The sequence below is a fragment of the Myotis davidii genome, unplaced genomic scaffold, assembly GCF_000327345.1.
Source record: "Myotis davidii unplaced genomic scaffold, ASM32734v1 scaffold31, whole genome shotgun sequence".
Classification (NCBI taxonomy): Eukaryota; Metazoa; Chordata; class Mammalia; order Chiroptera; family Vespertilionidae; genus Myotis; species Myotis davidii.
The window spans coordinates 1,771,903-1,783,158 of NW_006283639.1; positions in this window are offsets into that span (position 1 = coordinate 1,771,903).

Sequence of the window (11,256 nt, forward strand, 5' to 3'; positions counted from 1 at the left end):
CTAGACTGCAGGGACAGGAGGGAAGTAGCAGGGGAGGTGGGCCAGAGGCATATCACTGAGAGCTTTGTATTCAGGCTCAAGGACTTTAGATTTGATCCTGAGGGCATTGAAGAGCCATTGAGAGGTGTACCCAGGGAGTAAACAAGGATTGCTTGGGCAATTGAACTGAAGTCAAGTGCTTTTCTTCTGGCATTTTCACTTATAATAAATATTAGACAGTACTCACTGTCTAAGGTAGAAAATTAGACCTTGGTAAATGTCAGAGTGCCAAACCACACAATTTTTTTAGCACATGTAACATTTAAAACTTATATGATATTATGTATCAGAACTTTCAAAAACACTATATTGGCCCTAGCCGGTTTGGCTCAGTGGATAGAGTGTCGGACTGTGGACTGAAGGGTCCGGGGTTCGATTCAGGTCAAGGGCATGTGCCTCCATTGCAGGCTCCATTCCCGGCCCTGGTTGGCAATCAATCAATGGGTCTCTCTCACATTGATGTTTCTCTCTTTCTCTCACCCACCCTTCCACTCTCTCTAAACATCAATGGGAAAATGTCCTCAGTGAAGATTAAAAACAATCAAACAAAAGCAAAACCACTATATTGATGTGAATTCACTTTATCTTTACAAGTCCCACCATATTAATATTCCCATTTTACAGACAAGAAAGCACAGGCACAGGGAGGTTTTTGACCTTGGTCAAGGTCACACACTCTAAATGACTCAGCCAGGGTCCAGACCTGCATTCTCACTCTGCTATTCCGGCTCCTGAAGGGGAGTATTCCTTCTCTGGTCATATGACTTGGGCTTTGCAATTAGTTCTCATTGTTCTAATAGATCACATTTTCTTGTTTCAGTTCCTTTGTTTGTAACAAGGATTTATCTAATCTATACTATAGGATTTTTTATGAATTCTCATGGAATAATGTAGGTTAGTACATTTTGTTAACTATAGAGCACTTTAAAAATATAAACTACATGGAAGTGATTATAAAATATTGAATATAACCCTGCACAAAAATAGAAAAAATGCACCCCAGGGGTTGACTTGGAGAGGAGAGAGAAAGTGAACATATTTACCGCTGAACCTTTCAGTCCACTTGTTACAAGAAATTGCGTTGTCTAAAAAATATAATTTCACAAGTGAAGTCAAAGCTATGTTTTCAGAACTACCCTGTATTCCCAATAATAGAGCAAGGGTAAATAGCATTTTAGTGGAAGAGAGTTGCTTGATGGGATTTGGGGTAAATAAGGCTAGGTCTAGAGTGTGCCTGGGCTAGGAATTAAGCACTGGGTTGCTTATATACTAAAGTAACAAAAGCAATTTAAAAAGTAAAGGATACATGCCCTGAAATGGAAAGGAAGTAATGTGTGGGACTACGTTTTGCCATGTGCTAGTGGAGTTTGGGGTAATGAAAAGGGAAATGTCAACATAGGGTTAATCAGTGTGTAAGATCCCGATGACCAGAAATTGACCAAGTATGTAGTAAGAGGGGGCAAATTGGAGCTACGAGTGAGCATGAGAGCAAATATCCCCGAGACTACACATGAATTTCCGTGTGCACTTTTACTGTACTTCAGTCAGTGCGTCCAAGAGCCAAGTGGGAGTCAGACCCCCCGGGTTTGAATGCAGATTGCAGTCACTTTCAGATTTATAACTGTGGGTAAGTTATTTAGCCCTGCTCCGCCTCATTTTTTGCAGGTATAAAGTAAGAATGAGAATAAGAATAATTATTAATATTTTCTAGGCTTATTTGGAGAAAAAATGAATATGTATGTAAACTACTTAGCACAATGTCTGGCACACTGTCTATCAATAATGAATGTGAGCTATAACTATTGTATACAATATACAGGAGCATAAACAAATTAGCATGCAAATACACACATGCATTCCATAAGCAAATCTAAATACATTGTTCTAAACTTCCTTATAACTTGTTCATGCTCACCTATGTTGAAAAAAGCCCTCCCAGGATTACATTAAAACCTTTCCAAAATATAAAAACCCAATTATATTTCCAAGCAATATTTCAAATTGTTAATACAATTGAACACATCAGAATATTATATATTTCATGATAAAACAGTGGTGTCAAATTTTATATAAATGTACATGGATACACACATATATATACACATATATGCATTTTATTCTCTATATAGCAGATATTTTCATCTCATATCACACACAAAATAATTACTAAAATTCTGCAGTACACCAATAAAATATTTTTTTTGCTGATCTGACAAAATAATGGATATAAATTTGATTCATTCACACTGGATGGCTATTGTGATGGCTGTTGCCATTTTTTTTTTCATTTGACCATCTAAGAGAAAAGAGGTCAGAGCCCTGACTAATAATCAGGTATTTCATGTTCTATAAATTCTTGTGGCACACCAGTACACTGGTTGAAAATTTACTGATATATAGTAAAATTGATTACATGCAATGTATCTAAAATATTTGAAGATATGTCTTGATATATTTTGTGTCTAAAAACCAACATCTGACCTCTACCTGCGGAATATGAGGCAAAATTTAACATTTACAACCCATGCTCCTTGCCAGCACCCAAAGATGGGGGAGTCAGAGGTTTTTAAAGGACCCTGGGTGGTCTTTTCCTGGGTGGAGAATTCTATGTGCAGGTCTGGGTGCTGGGAAAGTCCAGAGGGGAGAGATAATGGTCTTAGCAAGTGGAATGTGGTCTAAGCAAATGGAATGTCCGTTGTGAAGTCCCCTTAAGGTCAGTTCCCAGGAGAGGGGGTATTGATTCAATTATTTGATCAGACCTAATATTACCCTTCACTTCCTAATCAAATCCCGGTGTTCAATATGAAATGAGGAGAGCAGCAGAAAATTAGGACAGCATAATGTGGCTGCTAGCTCTATGAAAAATTTGCATATGCGATTATTTTTGTTAGATTATTCTCCTGTCCCAGATTTCCTATAATCATCCAATGCAAGGGAAGTGATAAACTATGATTGTGACATCCTATCTCAAATACCCTATATTTACTGGTGGGGTAAACACAGAGACTAATATGTGTTGTGTACCTGCTTTGCTCTAGGAATTTTGCTAGACAACCACATACATTCTTATTTTACCTTTACAATAACCCCTGTAAGTGTGTTTTAACACTTCATTTTAATTAAGCAGGATCTGAGGTGGATGGTTGAAGACCATAGCATAAATATATGGCAGAGGTCATTTCATGGTGTTTGCATCTCCCTGTTTGCACTACCTAGTGAGAGGCACAATTATTGTGAGCTTAATTAAAGGTGAGCTAGAGGGCCCTCAATGACATGGGCCATTTCCATGGCCCTAAGGCACCAGCTAAGCAGTTCCTTTTCTGTTACATTTGCAAATGCAAGGTATTTTTGTATTCCTTTTCTTAAGGAAGTTTCCTCACATAACATAAGCTTAAATCCACAAAACTGCTGTACTTGGCGCTTTCATATATCCGGATCCCTACCCACCAAGCGATGTGTTTACATGCATAGACTATGCAGAGCTTTAATCAGCTACATTCCTACAATGCTTGGTGTGGTACTAAACCAATTAGAAAATCGTTTCCTTTTGTTTGTTCTCCTTATGTAAAGTAGGCAGTACCAGATTACAAAAAAAAAAAAATGAACTGAGGTCAAGAAAAATAACAAAATGAGTGTCCACAGAGCTTAGAGTTAACCCTGCATCCCCCTCAGACCCGCATCCCCTGCCCCCCCCCAAAAAAAAACACAACAGTAACAACAACAAAAAAGACTACTTTTTATCTAGTCTAGTGGGGTTTTTTTTCTTGTTCTTTTTATTTTTCTGTAATTTCATATCATTAAATTTTTTCCCTACTTTGTTTCACAAAATTACATAAAAAAAACAAAACACAGTGATTCCAAACCTGCAAGATTAAATCTGTTGTTCCCTCTTTCCAGAAAAATTGAGTATCATTGATGTTTTGAAACTAGACGTGGATGAAATCCTTCAGACACAGCAATGTCCAAGTATTTTTTTTTACTTTCTCAGGCGTGTTTCAGGCCCTTGTTGGAGACTTACCACATCACTAAGCTGCCTAGGGTGAAACTCAGAGGGAGAAGGAAGTTCATTGTCATATTCCAAGGACCAGGCTGTCTGCCTCACCTGTCCAGCTAGCACACAAGGCCAGCTCTGGATGAAAGTGAGACACTGGCTCACAGAGAAAGCTCCCGCTGTGCACTGCTGGGCTGAACTGGTGCCAACCTGATCTACCTGCTGAGTTTGTCTTTCCACCTAAAAGACTTTAACAAGCATCCAGGAACAGGGAGGACAGCCAGTGCAAAGTAAAGAGTGACCTATCTTATAAGAAACAGGAAACTGGCAGAGACACCTTAAACTCTTGTACTTCTGATTTGTATATGAAGCTAAAAAAATGTTTGACTTGGTTTCACATAATCTACTCTTTACCTTTAGACACTGGGTTCCATGATTTATTTAACGGAAGGCTACTAATTTGAAATTACAACTTCTTTGGGGTGTTGGAACACAACAGGTCTGGGCTCTTATCCTGTTTTGACTTTGTATGAATGGAGTATCTGACAGGGAAGGGGAAAGAAGGGAGGGAAGGAAGGAGGGAGGAGGGAGGAAAGGAAAAAAAAAGGATAAGATATGTCTTCTTAGTGAAACCTCATTACTTTTACACTATGATTTCTGCACTTTGCTGTAAGTTATACTTCTATTAAAAAGTGTACTAAATAAAAATATACCTATAAAAAGATTAAGAAAGATAAGGAGAGAGGGAGGTAAAGAAGAAGGGGAAGGTGGAGAAGAAGATGTGAAGTGTGAAATTATTATAAGAGAAAAAAGACATTACGCAGCTCAGAGCAAAAGAACAGATTGTATTTTCTCTAATTCTTCCAATACTTAGCCCAAAACATGTTTCCAAGTAGGAACATTTTCTCACAAAGCATATGCAAAATATTTTAACCTTCAGGTTTTGGCTCTTTGATTTTGTTTTAATACCAAAATCATTTTCTTAAGAGAGTTATGGGCTTAGTTTAGTTAGAAGCGAAGACATATGTGATAGAAGTAGAAAATGGCTTGGGCAATAGTCCAGCCACTAAAACAGAATTAGAATCATCACAGATAGTTTAATCCCAATTATGTAATCTGTGGGGTATCTTTAATGCCACAACTATTTGGCATGACTCAATAACACAGCTTACAGAGAAATAGAAAAAAAGAAAAAAACACCTAAATGGATGGCATAAAATGAACTGGGAGTTTTATTTTTCATGAGGCTTGACTATATATCTTCAGAGTCAGAATAAAACAAATATAAAATTAAAGGGTGTTGGTGTGTGTAGGTTTGTTACTTTTAAAAAATAATATACAAATAAAACCTAAGCATATTTAACAGCAAGTTCATGATAATACCACCTTGCAATCCTTCCCCACTGTTTCTTCCAGCCTCTTCAAGACCTTTCACACCCCAAAATGTGTCCGTGTGCACATATACAAACACCCGGCCAAGTTACCGCACTCAGCTTCATAATGCACCACAATTAAAGCTATGAATACTGAGTTGCTGGGACATACAGAAGAAAGAATGCATGACCTACGGTCAACTTTGTTCAACAAAGTTCTCTATTACTTTAAGAAATAATGTAAATGATTTCGACAAAATTACACATAAGCCGATCGGATAATAAAGGCTGGAGAATCTATAGTGAAAAGAAGAGCTGGAAAAAAGCTTAATTATGAACAGAATCTACTAGGTTTTCTATAGCTGGGATAGACTGTAAGAGCGCCTGTAAAGGCAAAGGTCATGTACTTTTTAGAGGGTTTTTAGGCAATTTTTAAGTAGCAAGAAATGGCCCCTTGTGGTTTCTCTAAATCACTAAAGATAAAAACAGTCACTTACAAATTATACTAATATTAAATGGCAGTTAATAAAAGTCATCATGCTAACCACACTGTTTTCAAAACTTCAAGTGGTGCACCTACTAAATTATTTCATTTTATGATTTTGCAACACCTGGGATTCTTATTAGAGACACTAGATGAAAATTTTGAACTTTTAGAAACAAAACACAACAAAAGAGCAAGATCATAAATTGCCAGACATTTCACCCAGACACAATTCAAATTGTTAATGTACCTTAGACACTTTTTTCTTTTCATTTGTTTATTTTTCTGCTTTACAGTGACCGATTATAACAGCCAATTTTTTTATGATAGCAATGAAAGAAGTTTAAGGAGAATTTAAAAATCTCGATTTCTCATGAAATTCATCAATTAGGAATATATTTTAAGTAATTTAATTATTTTCATAGTTATTCTAATATGAATTTAGAGCCATATTTTGATTTTATCTGATCAGAACAAATGGAATGAATACATATTATACTAGATATTAATTCTATAGTCAGAAAAAAGATGGAGATTCCAATCAAGTTTTAATACTCAAGAGCACCTATTACTATTTATATGTAACTTGATTTATAAATACCTATCTCATAGAACAATTTATGATATCAGTGATCCTATTAGTATTTTTGTGGGAAATTCTTCATTATGACACCTTGTATATGCTAATAAATGTATTATTGAAAATGAGCTGTTGTCCACATTTTAAATTTAAAATTCTTAAACATTTTCTTCTTGTTCAAAAGAAAAGTCCTGCCTTGTTCAACACTTTAAAATCTATATCATTAACTCTGAATAAACAAAATGTCTGGAAAGTCAGAAACTAAATCAGCAAAAGCAAGTATATGATAAAAGAAGATTCCTCTATGTACTCATTCTAATTGTTTTGGAAGTTCAAAAATGAATACTTAAAAGTGAATCACTTATATTTTCATTTAAAATTTTTCAATGGATCCAATAATTCAGACAAGATTTTCACAGTGAATAACTGTCAGATCTTATAGTTTTCTAATTGCTACAAAGTGTTTTAAGAATTGTTATGTATAAACCAGAGATCTCTTGTTATTAACCTCTTTCTTATATCACTACAGCTCATAGAATAAATCATTTTTGTTTATTACATTAAAGATATATATTATTAAAATTTATGTAAAAAATGTGAACCATTTTAATTGCTATTTCCAAAGTCTTAGAACTCATTTTACTTTTTAGTTCCTCTTATATATACTCGTAGAAACATAAGTGTAACACATGGTCTGAGGGTAGAACATCTGATAATTTTTTTATGTCAATTAAAAATTACCATCAAGAGTGTTTATGTTATCCTAGTCTATGTATACACTATGTATACAATAGAGTAGGATAACTCCTTTGAGGAAATCACTACCTAACCAACTGATTCTATACATTTTCATAAAATAACTAAATGTGAGCATACCAGCAGGAGTTATTTTGCTCTATAGATAAATACATAGTTACCAGAGATAATAGAACAGCAGAATCATTCTGAGTCTCTAAGGTAACAATTTACAGTTTTAGCTTTCATATTGCTTTTGTAGTCAGAATTCACTATTTCTGAAAAAAGGACAAATACTGCAATAAATTTGTAATGACTTATAAACAAGGCAGGATATTCAGTGTTTAGTTAATTTTTAAGCTTTATGAAAACAACTGTAAAACTATTTTAAGATTTTTAAAAGTGCCATATCATCTTTGAATAATTAAGTTCCTCTGCTAACTTAAATTCAAATTTTTCATTAGGAAAATAGAATGTATCTACTAATTTAAATTGAAAAAATAAAGCATAAAGAGTTATCAACACTTTTGACACTTGGTATGCCTTTGAGATACTAACAGCAAACTTTTCCTTTTTAAGAAAGATTATTAAGTTTGGCCTCATTAAAGGAAAAATAGCTATAGTTAGGTAATATACTTGACTTTAATAGTCAATGGTAGAAAGGATTCTTCCAAGTGAAAAAGAAATTATTCAACAAATACATTAAAAAGCACTTCAAACGGAAAAAAATTAATTTGTTCAAGTAAATCAACAAAAATGTAGTGAAAAATAACTAAAGCATAGTTATTTTCTCAACAGTAGAAATACTGAATAAAGTTTAATATTAAAACTGTTTGAGAATGTTTGCCTATAAATAGCTAGATTGTCTTATTTTTGATATTTTATGTAAAAATACTCCAAATGGTCATATTTTGTAGAGTACTAATAATATAAATAATGGGAAGTAAAGCATTTCCAAGTACAAAAAAAGTACCTTTTCCCATATCAATTGACTGAAATAAAAAAAATAATAGTATATTCAAGCAGCAATATTACAAGAATATTTTAAATCAAGAGAAATTTCCATAGCAGGTGCAAGAATTGTCCACCCTCTTTTTTTTTTCTAATATGAGAAAGTGAAATCCTCTTACCTGTCACCCTGACACCAAAGAATATATTTGTCTACCTCAAAAAAAAAATCTTAAAATTTCAAAAGCCAACCCTCTGTCTGCTTTTCATGGTTTACAAAGTAAAAAAACAAAACTCTTCATAGTCCCTTGTAGTTCCAACAATCTATGGTTCAAACAGGGGTAATGGCTTCCTTTTTTGTTTAGTGGCATCCTGGTGAGGGAATGATTTTACTGTCCCTTTTCTGTGGGGTCCTCCCACTTTACCTAAAAGGAAATGAATTACAACAGGATGACAGGGCCACAAAACAAAGCCATTTAGGTTTACAAATCTATTATGTCCTCCAATCTGTTTTATGGGTCTGGTCCTATTATAAACCAAGAAAAACCCTAAAACAAACATTCTTCCTACTCTTTCTTTTCATTGAAAACATCTACAATGTTATGATTGTTTTTCAAACAATTTAGCCCCCAAATATTTTCCCCTTATGTCCCCTACTTCCCAGACTTCCTCCATCCAACTTTTTCAAATATACAAAACATTCAGAGACAAGAAACTGGACTTTTCAAATACAAACTGCTGACAACTGTCAGAAGCACTTTACTGGGACATTACTAACAGTAGCTTCAATGAATTAAGCTTGATTCACTGCGGGTGAATCATTTTCAATGCAGAGCTGTTCAACGTAATTGGCCCAGAATCCCTGCTGTGAAAACCACTTGTCAAATAATGCTTGTTTACAAATTTATCTCCAGACAGCAAAAAGTGGCAGTTATTGAATAAGTTCAGGGCCACCTCCAGATACATAACAGTGGACAGGCTCCCTTTACTTACTAAATCTGTTAAAATATTTACTTGATACACTTGCTAATATTAGTTTTGCTTGATCAATCTTAGATAAGTTCCTTCCTAAATACAACTCTGGACCATTTTATAATAAAAAAGTTATGTGTATTATATTGTAGTTCAAAAGTTTCCTCCACAGCTAATTGATGCTTAATGTGTGTAATAAGACAACATAAGATATATTTAGAATGCAGGCTAAAGAGTAGATTTTCCTCTTACTGTCTTTCCTCTAACATATTTTAACAAACCTTGCTCATCAGCCCAAGATTCTAGATATATGTTTGGTTTTTTCTCTTCAATTCTGCCTATTTATGTCTACTGAAGTTAAATTTTATAAATAACTAATTACAAATTATGAATATGAACTCACATTTCTATCTGTCTTCATTTTTTTGTCATATAATGGGAGCATTATATTATATTATATACATATGTAAGGTATATACATGGTGAGGCAAAAGTGGTTTTACAGTTGTTCCTATGGAAAATAATACAACAATGAATAATAATACAAAAATAAACTGTGTTTCCTATACTCACAACTGTAAACCTACTTTTGCCCCACCCTGTATACACTACCATTTGGGAAGTCACTGAGCATCTATAGATTGTAGAAAGCAAAGCATATGGGAGCAAGTTATTAATGAGGTCAGAGCATTCATCGTATCTTTCTGCCCTTGGTATTCCAGAGTCCCTCCAAAAATAAAGAATCAAAAACAAGCTTAAAAAACTCCAATCCGAATCTTTAAATAAATAGACTGCTGTTGTTAATATCTTAATCTATTCTTGTTGCGTGACTTGACACACTGTCATAGAAAAACAAAAAGAAAAGAACATAAATTTTAGAGAAGAACATAAATAAAGGTCTGGGATGGTACTAATCCAAAGACGGAAAACTGCTGGGCAGAGATGGAATGAATGAGGTGAAGTCATATATATTAATAAGATTTTATTTTTAATTACATCAAATAGTGACACATTACAAAATGTGCTTCAAACAGCAGACATGCCTTTATTTGTAGGTCTTTCAGAGCAGCACTGGGTGGTAAAGTAGCATTCATTTTTGGTTAGACCTCTGCCACTCTACCTCACTGTAGCCCGTTTTGCTGTGTGCTCCCCTCGCTGGGGTGAGGACAATACAACCCTGGATATTAAGTTTATGAAATCACCCAGTCTATCTCCCACAAGGTCTAGTTCCACTTACAGCACTTTAGGAGACCAGTGCTATCTCCTGCTTCCCCCCATTTCCTTCTGCCTCTTCTTCCCCCTCACACAGTCTTGGCCCTTGTTTCCACTGGGGGCACCACTTCATTGCATCCTCCTCTCTAACCTGGAGCCACTTACTCCCTCTCATCTCTAAATATCCCCCTTCCCCCATCACTCCTGGGAGGGGGGGCGGGCTATATAATAGGAACGCGAAAGAATGCATATAACGATTACTCTTTAAATCCAAACCAGGAATGACCCTTCCGGTGGAATAAGACATTTAATGAAAGGGCTCCTAACCCCGTTATAATCCTTGGACTTCTAATATAATGAATTTAACAGGAGACGTTAATAAAAGGACTACGACTCAGATAACACTTTTTCAAGTTTATGGGGAAGGGGGAAATGCGGATTGCTTGGATTAGGCACACGGGAGATGGCAGACAGATCAAACTACGTATAACCCTTAAATAAATGTTTTTTAAAAAAATTAATAAAGAGGTAAGTTCATGGACTGGAGGATGGGAGCCTCAATCTGCGCAGCTTTCACAGGGTTCCTAGGGAGCTGGCAGCGCCGGAAAACCGGCTCAGAGCCTTCTCTTACAACCAAGACAACACCCGTGCGAGTCATGAGGACGCACAGGACTCCGCTGCTCATCTTTCCGGCCCAGAGTCCCTTGCCCTGGGACCGGGAGGACAATTTTAAGGTTCTGCGCCTCCCTGGTGGCACCCGAAATCCCAGCCCTCCGGCGAGGGAGTAGGGTTACAGATGTTTTCCTGGTGGAGCTGACAACTCCTTCAGCCCTGGTCAGACCTGAGATGCTGCCCCTCGCCCTAGAGGAAGGCGCCCTGGCGCTGAGACCCAGTGCCCAGCGCAGCCCGGGGAGAGCGGCCA